Source organism: Fukomys damarensis, unplaced genomic scaffold, assembly GCF_012274545.1.
Source record: "Fukomys damarensis isolate Sample0158 unplaced genomic scaffold, DMR_v1.0_HiC HiC_scaffold_5, whole genome shotgun sequence".
Taxonomy (NCBI): domain Eukaryota; kingdom Metazoa; phylum Chordata; class Mammalia; order Rodentia; family Bathyergidae; genus Fukomys; species Fukomys damarensis.
In genome coordinates, this window is record NW_022900917.1 from 19528685 (window position 1) to 19545519 (window position 16835).

The following is a 16835-nucleotide window of genomic DNA, read 5'->3' on the forward strand; positions in this document are numbered from 1 at the left end:
AATGATTTTATTCAGTTAACTTTCCAGTTCAGTGAAGGATTCAGTTAACTTTGTGTTCAATCAAAAGTGTTAAAGATGGTTTGCTGCAATCACAGTCTTTATAAATTGCTCACTTGCCCCCACCTCAAAAATGGCATTTCATCCAGAAAAAGATGCAAGAGTCAGAGACTAGTTACTGCATTCATGAACTACCAATACAAACCTAAACAGATTTGTATGGAAAGAGGTTAGAATACCAACCTATACACCTGCTAGTATCATTACAATTATGGTTGCCTCAAAATGTAATTCTGGCCAAGTTGCATGAATAAGACACCCTGAAGACCAATCACAGCACAGTTAATAAGTACCAAATCAAAGCGAGTAATGGGGGTAATTAAGGCAGGGACCCCTGGTGGGGTGCTGCTTCCTAGTGATTGGCTTAAGTCAGCTGGCAAAGTGATTGCAGTTGTTGCTCTGGAGTGACATAAACATCTCTTGGTTTCCCTGTCCAGGAAGGAGTTACAAATACAAAATCCTACATCCATACTGTGCATAGATGTCAGAGGTTGGCAAAAAGAAATAAGAGATATGGAAGAACAAATGCACCCTAACAGAACTCTCCTAATTCCAACCCATGGAAGTGCTCTTAGCTTGGGGGTTTGGAGAATGGAGCTAGAATGCAAAAGTGCCAAATACAAATATGGTCAGTATTTGTTGGGAGTATCTTCTGTACTCTTCTAAGCCCTCTTTGCCTTAACTATTTTAACTCTCTAGCAGACTAGTGTTATTGGTTCAGTCTTACAGATGAGGGCACTGAGATTCAAAGAGATTAGGTAACTTACCAAAATCCACAGTGATTAAGTGGCAGAGCTGGGATATTTCAACCATACAGTATATCATTAGAATATACCTGAGTGCTCGTTATGAAATGAAATAGAACGTCCCTTAAATAAGGTCACGTGGGGCCAAATGATAACCCAAGAAACCCATGGGGTCTCCACCAGAGAATAGGGCTTGCATTTGTAGATAGAAAGGCATTTGGATCTGCAGTGCAAACTTCACTGACATCCTGTTTGTTCAGTTGTTTTCATTTTTTCTACTGTGGTAAGAAAACTTAACATGTCCCACCCTTTTAACAATTTTTAAGTGCACCATACATTACTGTTGACTATAGGTACAAAGTCATGCCACAGACCTTAGGGTTTATTCACCTTAACCGAACTTCTCTGCTTATTGATTAGTAACTCCCCATTTCCCTCTCTCCCCAGCCCCTGGAAACTACCATTCTATTCTTTCACTATATGAATTTGACTGTTTTAGATGCTTTGCATTAGTGGAATCCCACAATATTTATTTAACTTTGTCTTGCTTATTTTACTTAGCATAATGTCCTCAAGATTTATCCCTGTTGCTGCCTATTGTAGAATTTCCTTCTTAAGGGTGAATAGTGATCCATTGTATGCAAACCCCTACATTTTCTTTAACCATTCATCTCACAATGGACACTTCAGTTGTTTCCACATCTTGACAACTGTAAATAGTGCTGCAATGAACATGGGAGTGTAGATCTCTTCAATATCCTGGTTTTAATTCCTTTGGATAAGTACCCAGAAGTGGGATTGCTAGAAAATATGGTACTTCTTTATCTTTCTTGCTTGCTTTTTTTTTTTTGGAAGCAAAGTGTCTATTGGTATATTTTAGATATACATAATAACACTCATCATAGGAAATTTTCACCTATACATAATATACCCTGCCTTTTTTCCCCAGCCCCCTCCCATTGACTCCCCTCATCTCCCTATATACAAAAGCTCTGTTTCCATTTTGTCCTTTTATTTTCCCTTTTTTTCTTGTCCCTTCTACCTTAATTTTTTAAGGCACTCTATACCATCTTCCTTAGCAGCTGCACCATTCCATATTCCCACCTACAGCGCAGTGGGCTTCCAGGTGGTCGCCTGCCTTGCAAGCCCAAGGTCCCAAGTTTGATCCCCGGTACCAATAAATAAATAAATAAAATCTACAGCCTGAGATTGTAAAACTCCTAGAAGAAAATATGGGAGAAAAAGCATCATGTTATTAGTCTTGAAATAACTTCATAGATATGATACCAAAATGGGGTTACATCACACTAAAAATCTTCTGAACAGGAAAAAATACAATCAGCAGAGTAAAAAAGCAACCCAAGGAATGGGAGAAAATACTCATAAGCTATATATCTAATACGAAGTTAATCTCCAAAATCTATAATTCAGTAGTGGAAAAATAAAACAAAACCCTATTTAATAATGGGCTAACAGACTGGGATTTTAGCTCAGTGGTGGAGCACTTGCCTGGCATGCACAAAGCCCTCTGTTTGATCCCAGCACTGAAGAGGGGAAAAAAAAAAGGCAAACGTAGTGTAAAGACTTAAACAGACATTTCTCCAATGACCTCTTTATAAGACTGGGGAAGGAGGGAAAATTAATGCTATGAACAAACACTCACCTTGTGTCATTCTCCTTTTTGAGTGCCTTGGCAAGGCCTTTTCAGGCTGACCACATCCTATGGGGGTTCCTACAAGGCTTAGCAAACACTATAAAGCTGGTGGTTGTGTAAGAAATGTCAACCTTACAAATCAACAATTATGAAATGCAACCCCATGCTACTGCAGCCCTGCCAAACCCTGTGGACTGTGTGAGTGCTTCTAGCACCTGAGCATCCCAGGCCCAGGAAGTGGACACAGGAGGTGGCCACCTCTCGGCTTCTGAGAGATGTGGAGGGAGGTAAAGGATGAAAAACCCTCCAGAAAGAAAACCTTTCACAGGAAAAATTGCACAGAAAAGAAAACATTTCATCAAAATGAAAAGATATAGCCACCTGAAAAGCAGAAGTAATTATAATTTGTTAGAAATAAAATAATTAGTCTGGCCGCAGAGACCCAGCAATAAAGTATGTATTTCATGGAACAGTCAAAACTGGGCAAAGATCAGAAAAATAACCAGAAGAGATGAGTGGAGTTATATCAAGAAAGAACAAATATATTTTTAAAACTCATCAGCTGTGGTTAAAAACAGCTGAAATCTACAGAGTGTGTTTGCAGAGGAAATTGACTGGAAAACCAGAGAAGTGTGCTCTGTCTACTTAAGAGCTTTCCTTGGACCTAACTAAGGAAGAGTGGTGTTTTTGTCCCTTATCCCAGGAAGCAGTGCCCTGAGCAGGAAAGGGCAGCATCATCCAAACCATATGGGGCTTTCAAGAGAAAGCAGAGCATCATCAAGGCAGACCAGCTGTTCCTTGCTGTTTAGAAATCTTCCAAAACCCCACAGAACTTTTTTAAATTACGGGGCATTCTGAACACACCAAGGAGAAGTGTCCCATTGGGGTGGAATTGGAGGGTATTTTCCTTTTTTATACTTACAATGATTCGAACACTGATGGATGCCATACAAAAATGAGGAAGCAGAGGGGGCAGGGAGTCCTGATGGAAGTCATGTACGCAACATATGGAACAAGTTATTGAAGAAAGTGGCTCTAACAGAGTTTGTAAAAGTTGAGGAGGGGCATTATACTTCTTTCAGAGACAGAGAAGATTGAGGGTGTGGTGAAAAAATAGCAAAACTGGATTAAGATAAACCAAAACAGAGAAGAAATATTGGGCCAAATGAACTTTCACCTTCCCTAAAATGATTTATGGACTTATGAAGAGCTGGACTGGACTTGATTTCTAGGGGTGAAGTTTGCGTGTGAACTTGCATGAATCCATCATTTCTTCAATTCTGGGCAAAGCTACACTTGCACAGGTAGAGCCAATGTTGACTTTCATCGGTATGGGGTTTAGAATGTAAGTGGGACAAATCATTGCTATGTCCAAGACTTGAGCATCTCACTCTCAGTGAGGTAGGAGGAACACACCAGGCACAGAGGGGAGAAGAGAAAGAAATGGGAAACAGAGAAGTCTAAAAAAAGGAAGTGGCTCGCTTTTTGTGATACTCTAGTCTGTTGTTTCTGTTCTAGAAAAGAGTTCTGGTTCATCTATGACATATTGATGTCAGAAATAAAGAGACTCGACTGTGACTGAAGGCCCTATAAGAATCCAACTAAGTCTGCCCCATGGATTTCATAATTGCTTAGGCTACAGAGAAACAGGCAGCTCAAAGATTGTCAGCACACGGGAAAGCTGAATGTCAGTGTATCTAACTGTAATAGGGGAAAGCAGATACTAAGATTTCCAGGAGATGAAACATGACTGAAAAACTTTCCTGGGTTGTAGGTAATGGATGAGGAGGTTGGAGGTGAAATAGACTTGCCAAGTTCAAACTCCAAAGAGCCAGCTAAAGTTTGACTATTAAAGCTTTACTAAGAGTGGGAAATCTAAAGAAGGGTGATTAAATCAAAGTAATTGTTCTCCAGAATGTTTAAACATAAAAGGATGAGGTAGAATGATATGTTAGAATAAGATATGTGCCTTAGTCACTTTTCTTGTGGCTGAGACAAAATACCTGACATCCTCAACTTAAAGCGTGAGAGATTTATTTTGGCTCATATTTAGAAGTTTTGGTCCTTGCATGGTCAGCTGGCTCCACGCAGAAATGGAATATTAGAAGTGCCTGAGCACAAGAAGGAGGCTCACCTCATGGCAGCCAGAGAGAAAGAATGATACAGGGATAAAGATACACCCTTCTAATCACACCTCCAAAGTCTTACCTCTTCCAAAAACCCACCTCCTAATAACACGTCAGCTATACCACCCCCATAATCCAATCACCTTCCAAACACATGACGCTTTGAGGGCCATTTTAGATCTAAACCATAACTTTCTGCCCTTGACCCCCAAAAGGCTCAATCTTTTTATGCAAAATGCATCTAGTCCATCTTGAAGAGTTGCCTATGCCTTAACATTTCTGGCATTGCTGAAAAGTACAAGTCCAAAGTCTCCTCTGAGACGTAAGGCATCTGTGAGTCCCTGTAAAATATCAAAAGGAAGTTAAACACTTCCGACATGCAGTGGAATAGGTAGACATTTCCATTCCAAAACGAGGGGGTGGGGGATAAAAAAGAATTGGATCAAAGTAAGAATGAAACCCAGTACAACAAACATTAAATCCTATAGCTCCATGTCCAGCATGCAGAGCAAGTTATGGCCAGATCTGATCTCTAAAGCTTGGACAGCCCTTCCCTTATAGCATTACCAGTGATTGCAGCTCTCATGGCTTCTCTCTTGGGATGGCTTTGCTTACGCCTTGCAGATTTCTTTAGATGTTCCATGTTCTGGGCTTCTCCAACTTCCTGAGGTCTCCGCTACACTTCAGACTTCACTCTCACAGCTTCACATGCTGTCTTGTCAGGGACACTGGGACTGGCCTCCTAGGCCTTTCTGAAATCTGGATGGAAGCCTCCCTGACCCTACAACTCTTTCATTCTGCATGCCATAAAACCAGCACCATATGGATGAGGCCAATGTCTGCTACCATTTCTAGAAGTAGCCAGGCCTTCTTTGGCTTCCAGAGGCCTCCAGCTCTGGATGGCTAACACTGAGAAATAAATCCCAGGAAACCAATTTTCTAGGTGGCCTTTCTGGAGCAGAATACCTTGGGGCTAGTAAAGTCTTTCACTTTCACACCCTTGAATCTGTGAAGGGTAGGGTCTTTTTGATTCCTCAATATGCTTTCCTGGAATCTTTCCTATTGTCCTGATGTAAATCACTTGGCTTTTTAATGCTAATCTTTTCAGCAACCAAGCTCTCCTCCATGAAAACTTTGTAATATCTTCCTTTCAGGGAAAACTGAAAATTTTTAAGTCAATCAGCTGCATCTTTTGTTCTTGACTGTCACTGTAGAACTTGATAAAAGCCCCTAACAGTACTCATGCAACAACCTGAATTTTGGGTTGCCTTGAAATTTCCTCAGCCAGATTAATTAGTCTGTTGCCTGCCCTTAATCTCAGTCTTCTGCAAAGTCTCAGAACATAAGCAGTATGTAGACAAATTTTCTGCCACAGAATAACACACATGGTATAGAGTTTAAATGCCAATGGAGACCTTGTTCTCAACTGAAACCACATGGGTCTGGCCTTTACTGACTGCATTTCTATTAACATGCAGTCTTCTGGGATCTGACAAGTCTCTCATCAAGCGTGGGCTTATAGCATTCTAAGACCTCTCTAGCTGAATTCTCCAAACCTTTCCAAAATCCTCCTACAAACTATTTCCAAGGGCTTCTGAATCACAATGCCAGGTACAGTCCAAGCAACAACTCCACCTTTCTGGTACTAAAATCTGTTTTAGTTACTTTCCTTGTATCTAGGACAGAATACCCAACACCCGCAACTTAGAGAAGAAGAGGTTTATTTTGACTCACATTTTACAAGTATCAGTCCTTGCATAGTATGCTGGTCCCAGTAAGATGCAGCATGGTGGAAAGGCAGAAGAAAGTTGCTCACCTTAGTTACTTTCCTTGTATCTAGGACAGAATACCCAACACCCGCAACTTAGAGAAGAGGTTTATTTTGACTCACATTTTACAAGTATCAGTCCTCGCATAGTATGCTGGTCCCAGTAAGATGCAGCATGGTGGAAAGGCAGAAGAAAGTTGCTCACCTTATGGCAGCCAAAAAGCAAAGAGAGAAAGGAGGACCCAGGGAAGCAGAAGGAGGTACACCCCTCCAGGTCACACACCCCCAGTGACCTGCCTCTTCTGACCAGACTCCACCTCCTAAAAGCAAGTCATCTATACTGCCCCCATAATCCAATCACCTTCCAAACATGAGGCTTTGTGATTCATTTGAGATCAAATCATACCAATATAAAGTAGACTGTACTATATTACACCAGAAGAGTGAATGAAATTTAATGGGAAGGTGCACAGACTCATACTGGTTCATTATTAATAAGATACACACCTTAAATAGTTTCTCTGGTGTGAATAATCTGCAATAATACAGAAGATCCTAGTAAGATTACTGACATTGAGAAATGGGAAGAAAGGAGCTAAAGGTGTAGGGAAGGTGGGATGGGTAGGGGAAGGGTAATAAGGGAAAAGAAAAAAATGTGAGATAATGAAAAGATGGAAATAAAGTGTTTGTAGATGGGGAGAGGAGGAGGGGGTGAAGGGAGGGCAGGGACAAGGGGAAAAAATGAGAACCAAGACCTGTCATGTAGAGGTACAAGATCCCAACAATGAATGTAACTTTACTGTATCCCTAAAATGTACCAATAAACTCAATTAAAGCTGAAAAAAAAAAAAAGATACACACCTTAACCATGATGCAGAAATTTCTGAAACCATTAATAAGGGAAGGTTGCCTAGGAAATAGGAGAGAAGAACGGAAGGAGTCGTGAAACCAATAAAACTTAGGAGTTGCTTAGCAAACAATAGTTTTATTCCCTTTGTTGAAGAACTAAAGCCCAAAGAAATGAAATAATATTCTTAATGTTCTAGAGTTCATGACAGTGCAGAAACATATTTCCATACCATTGAAGGTTCTTTCTTCCCTACATAATAGGTAAAGTAGATGAGAGAGGAGGCATAAAGAATGAAGTTCTGCAGACAAACCTGTTTCACTTGTCTGGGTTGGAATTATCTCTAAAGTGGGCCACAGATTTATAATTAGAATCCTCCATTCTAGCACCACCTAACAGTGAAACCTTGGGTAGTTACTTAATGTTCATAACCCCTGGGTTTTTCCTCTGTAAATTAGTACCATATACTTGAGTAGACTTTGTTGAGTGCTCCCAACAGTTGCGCTCCCTTACTTCCTTCCTAACAAAGTATTGAGTTTGTTCATTCATCCCCATGCCTCCACACCATCCAAGAAAAACTGACTCCATCCTTAACTCCAGGGATGGATCTAAACAGTTATACCAAAAATACTACTCCTACTCTAGCTGGCTACAAATTGGTTCAGGAACCAGCGAGTCCTTGCAGGTCAATCCCGGTAGGAAGGATACATTACCTGAACTAACCAGGAGAGGAGACAGACTTAGAATTGAGAAAATTATATCTTTCTGTACTGTTTAACACAATTTGGATCAGCTTTTTCTATTGTTTGCTGCTGACTGAAGTAAAGATTAAAGTAGATGATCTAGATACATTTTGTAAACTACAGACAATTTATACAGATAGCCTTTTTCCAGAATCACAAAGTTCTGACTAATATAGGAGAGTTTTAGGAATCATCCCTGTTATAAATCTCTCCTTCTCTTCTGTTGGGACACATTTGCCCTTTCTCCTAGCATCTGAGCAGGTATTACATTCTGTAAGCACCTTGTACATTATCAACACTTAATAAATGCAAAACAATGTTGTATTAACTAATAAACTGCCACCAGATGTTCTTAAGGCTTTGGAACCTTCAGGTTAAGCTGATTGCATAAATAATAGTTTAATTATTACATCTTAGCAACAGTGAGCATCTGTGTATCCTATGACTGATGCCTCAAGTTACACTGCTGCTATAATGTCTGAGATTAAATGCTCAATATGAAGACAGATTTTGGGAAGAGCCAACATTCAGCTTCTCTATACATCATCATCTTGAATTATTTTGTTCAAAGACAAAGCTCAATATCCAAACAAGATGTCAAACAAGATGTTGAACAAGAAATTTCTGGTTGAAATGCAGCTTAAGAAGACAAGTACTCCCAGCAGTTGGAGACAAGCAATGAAAAGCATTATCTGTAAGTGGTTAATGAGAGGATAAAATGACAAGGCTGTTTAGAAGAGCTAAACAGAACCATGTGGTCCTCTAAAGGGCACCAAGAAAGGAACTGAATCCTTGCATCCTCAGAATAAGTTCATGCCATCAACTGGGTCTCAATCCTGGTATAGACTGGAATTACCTGAGGAGAGTTTTGGTATTGGGATAGTCAGGGGTTTGTTTGGTTTGATTGTTCCTTTGTTTGTTTTAGCACCAAATGCCTGGACCCACCTCTCCCCAATTAAGTCAGAATTCCTAAGGGAAGAACTTAATCTATTAATCCTAAACCAATAGCATTAACATCACCGAGGGACTTGTTAGAGATGCAAAATCCCAAGCTTCCACTCAAGTCCCCTTGAATCGGGATTTTCACTTTCACAAGATCTCACGGTGATTCTTAGATCCATTAAAGTTGGGAAAAAGAAAGCTTAAAGATAAAGAAGCTTATTTTTCCTCACATAACAGGAGTGCAGGAGAAGTGTCTAGGGTAACAGGGAAGCCCTGCTCCACACAGTCATTCAGATACCCAGGTTCCTTCCTTTGTGTTGCTCTGTCCCCCCCAGGACATTGCTAGCACCTTCCTGGTCAGAGCTGGTTGACTATGGGGTCCCAGTCAATAAGGGGAGAAGAAAGTATGGATGAGATTCTTCTATCATCCTGGACCCAAGCCCAGAAATGTCACAGTTTTTCTGCTCTGAATGCAGTCATGGGGACACATATAATGCAAAGGAGCCAGGAAATGTAGTCTAGTCACATGTCTAGGAAGGACAAAACAATTTGGATAGACAGAGTTATCTCCATACCAGCCACATAATAAAATGCCCAATAAATGAGAGCTCTTTTTTTAACCAGGAGTATGCTTCACCAACTCAAAGTACAAGTAGTGTTTTCTTTATTTTTCTTATGAAAAGACCTCACAAGGAGGAAGTCTAGTGTTACTTCCTTGAGGTCTTCCCAAGTACTCTATCCTCACAAAGCCCAGTATCTAGGGACTTTCTCAGTTGTAAAGGGTTAATTGCACTACCAAATACCAGGTAAGAGAAATAATCAGAAAGGACAACTGAACAACCAGTACCACTGCTTTTGTAGCCACTACATAGCATACTAAACACTGGTCTAACCCCGCCCAGTAGCTATCTTCATTATGGAGAAGGACTTACTTACTGTTCAAAGGTCATAATTGTACCTCCCTATACTTTTAAGTCATTGCATTTGCTCAGTTGTCATTCTTGAGTATGTGACTGTGCCAAGCTGGATGGTGTGAAAGAGTCCTGCCTCTGAAATTTGCTAGGAACAAATTACCCTTCCCCATAAGACCCAGATTTGGTGCCAGTGCTGAATCCAGATCACCAAGCAAGACATGCCCAACCATTCTAGGCCCTTTAATGTTCTTTCCAAAAAACTTTATTTCAGTCCACCAAAATATATCAGTGTTAATGACATTAATCCTCAAAAGAGAGGAGCCACTGGCAAATTTTCCAACTCTTACGAGCTGTAGACACTCAGGGCTATGGTGAGGGGGACACCACCTTTGTCAGACCACAAACAAAAATCCCCGTTAATGCTCCCCTAGGTGTCTACTGGCCTTACATTTTTGCTACTAAGAGATGCACACACATATATATATATATATTCCTATCATAAAGAAAAACTGCTCCAAAGCTGCAGCTGGATATTAAAGAGGCTCGCAATGTCATGGGAAAATACAAAATATGAAATACATCTCCCAACCTGTTAACTGTATGATACGCCAGTTCTTGTTCTCTAGAAATCAAAGAATGAGTCCTAGAAACAATGGAGGTTAAAAGTAGGAAGATATTTATTGATGGGAAAGCCCCTGAGAGTCAGCAGGGGTCCTGAATGGGTAGCCCAAGGACCCCACTTTACATACCTTTTATAGGGTAAAATCCACATGGGTACAATGTGGACCACAGCTATAAACATCCAGTAAGGTTACAAGTATAGTCACTCAGGTAATGGTGGTCCAATTGGGAGGCAAGTCACATAGCAAGCGTGGATGGAAAGAACAAGGGTTCTCCTAGGAGGCGGTGGGTCCAGAGGTCTCTGGTCACCCCCAGGGTAGTCAATGCCTATCTATACTTCACTGAGCCCTGTTCTTTGAAGAAATTGGTCATCTTGTCGCCATCCTGAGGCCTGGTTTTCAGCCGACACACAGTTGTGGTGTGTTTCACCTTTGTCTTGGCTCTCTCAAGGGCTTGGCCCTATCTGCCTATAATATTTCTACCTAGCTCATCTATCTATAATGGCACCGCATTTTGAAATGTCATCTCACCACCAATTCTCAATTACATCTAATGTCTCTTCAAGGCAAATATCATTCTCTCTGTTAACCATCCTAGCAATGAAGAGTTTAAGAGACTCTTTTTTACCAGGGCAACACAGTCTGAAAAAGCTAGACTTTATAACACAAAAATCTTAGTGTTTAATAAATACATTTAAAATATACCACTCCCCACCAAAAGCTCTTTAATGCTGCCTTCTAGTCATTCTTCAAACTCAAATAGTCATTCATTCTCATAGTTCCTGGCTTTGCCTGCTTTTCAACCTTAGATAAATGAAATCACAGTATTTACGCTTCTGTACTTTGTTTCACTCTACATTGTGAGTTTACATGTACAGTTTGTTCAATTTCATTGTAATTTAATATTCTATTATGTAAACATACAACAATTTATCCTTTCTACTTTTGATGAGCATTTGGGTAGCTTCAAATTTGAGGATATTATAAATCCTACCACAGTGGACATTCTAGTATTTTGTCTTTTAAAAAATACATGTACTCATATATCTTGGGTATATACCTAGGGTAGAAAAACTAGTCATAGTATATGTATTGTGTTCCACTGGCAAGTTCTAACCAGGTACTATTTGAGCGTTTTGCACGTACCAACTCATTTAATCCTCATAATAGTCTTATAGTAGAGGAAGTACCATTAGCTTCAATTTTTCCAAACAAGAAAATAGAGAAACAGAGAGATTAAATAGCAAAACCAGCCAATAAATGAATTGGGTCTTAAACTCAGGAAGACTATGTTCAAAGCCTGCCTCATAACCACCACGCTATAAATCAGTTTTCATTCTACAATTATACCATTCTGTTCTTTTGCTAATTCATTTTCCCATCATGCCCTGATACAAGAAATAGAGTGTATACACACACACGCACACATACACATATACAAGAGTTAAAAGTTCGCACACATACATACAATTCTGAGAATGACAATCGGTAAACCTTCAAAGGTCACAGCTGATCTGAGAGCTAACAACACCCTGCCTCTACAGGGTTAACAGAATAGATGTCATTAACACAAAACCAGCCAAAGTTGATCATTTACATAGGCAGTTTATATATATGTAAAAAGCTCAGCTTAACCAAGGATTATTTTTACTTATTTCTAGCAAAATTAAAAATATACCAGGGCTGGGGATTTTGCTCAGTGGTTCCACTGCCTGCTTTGCAAGCACAAGGGCCTGAGTTCAATCCCCTATACCAAAAAAAAAAAAAAAAAAACACAAAAAAAAAAAAATACACACACACACACACACACACACACACACACACACACACTCACCAGAAGTGGATTAGACAAGGCGGCTGGGTAAGAAGCACTAGGATTCTATCTCCCCACCTAGATAACAGTTACACTGGCACAATCTGTCTGATTTAACTATTTGGAATTCTAGTATCTGCTAAGGCTAACAGCTTCCACTGGAAGGTCTGGATGGTAAAGTAGGGATAATTTTCATCATAACAATTATGCCAAATTGTTAGCACAACAGTAGCTGCCTCCCCACACACCCCCAGCCTCACTGCAGGCACCTGTTCCTGGAGCAACTTGCAACTTACAAATAGCTTGCTAAAGCCTGGGTGGGCAAAAAAGACCCTATGGTTCACATATTAGGAATCTGTGCTCTGATTTTTGATTAATGACTCTGGTCACAGAGGTCCAGACAAACAGGCAGGAAGTCATTGTTGTTGCACCTCCCTTGGTGTCACAGACCCCCCACACACACTCCCCTCAGGCAGAAGAAACTTCTGGAGGATTTAAAGGGATAGCACCCTTTTCTTTTTCTCTTTTCTTCTTTGGAGCTAGATGTTGCAGATGAAAATATTCAAAACAACAGCATATGCCGAAAAAATTAAAAAGTGACATATTAGGGAAAGGTGCAGGCTCAGAAAAGACCTGTGAAGTCTGTGAGTTTACAACTCAGGATCAGTATTGGACAGAGAAAACCTACCAAAATCACACAAACAAACATAACAAACAAAAACAATTTATAAAAAGCAGCAAACTCTGGAGAAGGGAGAAAATGTGAGATTAGACGTTAGATTCAAATGTTCAGTTTTAAACAACAACAAAATCATGAGGTATACAGAAAAACACAAAATTACAGCCCATTCCAAAGAAAAAAAGAAATCAACAAAAATTGTCCCTGAAAAAGATTTGATAGAATAGGTACTAGGCAAGGATTTTAAAACAAGTATCTTAAAGACATTCTAAGAACAAAAGAAATATGTGAAGAAAATCAACAAAATGGTGGATAAACAAACTGAAGTGTTAATAAAGAGGAAAAAATCTAGAAAGAAAATTGTGGAGCTGAAAAGTTTAATAACTGGAATTAAAAATATATCAAAAGAGGTTTTCAAAGGCAGATTTAAGTAGGCAAAAAAAAATCAACAACCTTGAAGATAGATGAAGTCTGCAGAACAGAAATAAACAAGATTGAAGAAAAACTAAGAGCCAAAGAGACACGTGAGACATCCTAAAGTGGACCATCATATGCATCATGGAAGTCCACAAGAAGAGAGAGAAAGGGAAATAAAGAATATTTAAAGAAATAATGGCTGAAAATGTTCCAAATTTGGTAAAAGACATCAATACAAACATTCAAAAAGCTCAATGAACTCCCAGTCTAATGAATTCAAAATGTCCCACATCAAGGCATATACAAACTTTCAAAAGACAAGGAATCTTGAAAGCAGCAAAAGAGAAGTAACATCACATATGAGTAATCCTAAAAAAATATTATCAGCAGCTTTTTTATCAGAAACTTTGGAGGTCAGAAATCAACCCAGTCAAAAAAATGGACAAAGAACTTGAATAGCTATTTTCCCAAAGGAAATATACAAACGGCCAATAAACATATAAACACATGCTGGGTATCTTTACAGAAATGCAAACCAAAACAAGACACTATCTCACAACTGCTAAGATGGGTACATTAAAACAAACCATTGCTATGTGGATGGTGATAAAATATCTATTTGGGTGGAGTCAAAAATTATACTACACTCTTTCAGCACATCTGTGAATGCTGGACTTTCGAACAAATGGCTGTAGTTCCCTAGGCCTCTGTGCTGTCAGAAGCTGCTCCCCAAATACCAACTCGGAACCAAGGCCTACCATATGGATGCACGGGGTCAATGAAAAATGGTGTCTGAGGGGCCCCAAAGCATGAGAAGACCTGAGAAATGTGACAGGTTTTATCCCAGCTGCTGAAGAGAAATGTACTGAGACCAGAAAGACTAAGGGGGTGCACGCCTCCAGAACGTGTCTGTGGATCAAAATACACCCTAACAGATTCTTGAGAGAGCCCCTGGCAGCTATGTTAACGCTGGCATTGTTATCATTAGAGGCTGGGCTCATTTCTGGCACCTAACATTGGACACATTGACAGCAATGGGGTTGATGGAAGAGGAAAGAATCTGTTTTGCAATGAGGAAAAAAAAAAAAAGTTCTCAGATTTCTGAAACTATTGAAATCATGCCAGAGAAATGCTTGATTTCAGCATTTTTAAACTCTCTGTGATGATACGGCAAGTGGTGTCCCCCACATGTGATGATGTATTTCAGAGCCAGAGTTTTCTCAAGATGTTCCAAGCCTGCAAGCTCCTGATCCTTTTTCAAATTACCAAGACGATAGTATCCCAGTGAGAGCTGTGATTAGTCTAAGCTCTCCACAGCTGTGAGAGATGAATGTACAAATTCCAATAAAGCTTTTGTGTGTTCTGGACTGAATTTACCTACATGACATTGAGGCCCAACTCAGAGCCCGCTTAGAAGAACTGGAGCTGCGGCAGTGCTATTCCATTTCTTCCACAGCATCAGGTGCAGGAGGCTTGCAACTGTTCCTGGAGGACATCTCCTTACACGGGTGTCACTGGCCAGCCAAAGGTATTCACTCAGCAGGCCTGTGACGTGGGGAGAACAGCAGGGCAGGGAAAATTAAACCTGGGGACATGGGAATTCAAAGAGGCCTTGCACTTCATTAGGGGAAGGATAGCCAGGATTATAAAACACCTAGCAACTGAGGGGGTTGGCCTGCAACTACAGGGGACAACAGAACCAGCTGTATCATCATCTCCTACTCGTTTATTAAAAAGCAGCTTCAGAGCAGTTTTCAGTTACTTTGAAAAGCACACAGGGCTCTGTTTTCTTGGACAACTTTTCCATACAATATTTCTTTGGTGTCTTCTTTTTTATCTCTGAGACACAATATCCAACACCCACAACTCTCAGGAGAAAAGGTTTATCATATGACTCGCAGTTTGAAGAGGTTTCGGTCCACAGTCAGCTGGCTCGGAGGAAGGGCAGCATGGCGAGCAGAATCAGCTCACAGACTTGCAGTCAGTAAGCCAAGAGAGACCAAGAGAGGAAGGAAGGAGACAAACCTTTCTAAGCCACGCCCCCAGTGAGCCAACTTTACCAACCAGGCTTCACCTCATAAACTCATCAGTGAACTGAACCTCTAATGAGGATCACACCCCGGTGATCCAAATACCTCTCCAAAGCCCCAGCTTTGGAGTCCATGGGGAGGGACATTTAGATATAAACCATAACACTTGGGATACTAAGTACTGAATGTATAATAATAGGTAGCAAGCTCCTTTTACATGTTTAATAATTGTATCTGAAGGTGCTCACCTGTTCTCCTTTCTGAAACATTTGATGTTCAGCATGCTTCCTAAGACTGAGAAAGACTTAAGGGACAAGGATTCACAAATTGTCTACACATGTGAAAATTTACAGAGATAAGAAAGATTTCTCACTTTGGAAAACAAGGAATATATCACAGGAATTTTGTTAAAATTATCTTCTAATATGACTTGAACGAATGTAGTAGAATTTTGGAAAGCCATGTCTAGACTCATCTTGCACATCCACCTCCACAATTCGGAATCAATCGAAGTGCTCTCCTGGCATCTAGAGATTTTAATAATATGCTAGTCATTTTTTTAATTTATCACACAGCTGTACACATCTGTGCTAAGTGTGATATGCGGCATTTCTCCTTGTAAACACTGAACTTGACTCTTCTCTCCGAGCCAAGTCAAAAGAACATGATTAAAGTCAGGAGAGACACTGAAGAGTGGAAAGATCTGTAAATGAAATTTTCAAAATACCAAATTTTGGATAATCTTCACATGGTCTTCTATTAAAATGGAGGAAAGAGAGAACGAGCTCCATATTTTTCTAATATTCACACAAACAAAACACACACCACCAGAAACATTTCCTCTTTTATCTTTCCACAAATGCTCACTGCAAATCTACCAGCTAAGAGGTTCTTTCAATTTACCAGCACTTGTCACCTCAGGTTTCATCTTTTCTAGGGAAAAATCAAATCAGTAATATAAGCCTGTCAAACGGGACAGCAACAACGCATTTCTTGCCTGGAGCCACAATGCAAGGGTGGCTTTCTAAGAGGCATTTCCCTGGTTTTCTGCTGGAGGCCAGTTCCAGGTACAATCACATAGCAAGGCAATTTGGAAAAAAAATCTCTTCTTTTAATTGACAAGTGGATAAACTCTAACAGCTAAAACAAAGCTGCAGGGGGCACAACCAGAGCAACCCCACAGGAAAGGGAACTAACTGTTGCATTCCTGAAAATACTCAAAATTGATCCAATACCAACATTAGTGGTGTGCTAATAAATGACAACCAGCTCTTAGCGATTAAAAGCCATGTTCTGTAGCACGTGCAGTTTCCCTGGTGTAAATACATCTGCCACAGCTAAAACAAAACTTCCCAGGCAACATCACTAAATGAAGCTAAGATGCACAACAGCAACCGATTGTATAGAATTTCAGTACAACAGATGTTAAGTAACCCCAGCAGCATAAATAATAGTAAGATGGAATGAAATAACTAGAAT

General features: G+C 40.0%; 1 long non-coding RNA gene across 3 annotated transcripts in view; it reads right to left on the reverse strand.

Moving 5' to 3' along the window:
- The window catches only part of LOC104859101, a 34599-nt gene that overhangs the window by 16639 nt on the left and 1125 nt on the right, over nucleotides 1–16835 (reverse strand). Inside the window, exon 2 of one of the 3 annotated variants that reach the window (XR_002025202.1) lies at nucleotides 14708–14871. The exons of the other annotated variants lie outside the window; for them this stretch is intronic. This is a non-coding gene — a long non-coding RNA (uncharacterized LOC104859101). The remainder of the gene's footprint in view (nucleotides 1–14707; nucleotides 14872–16835) is intronic. 3 annotated transcript variants of the gene reach the window in all.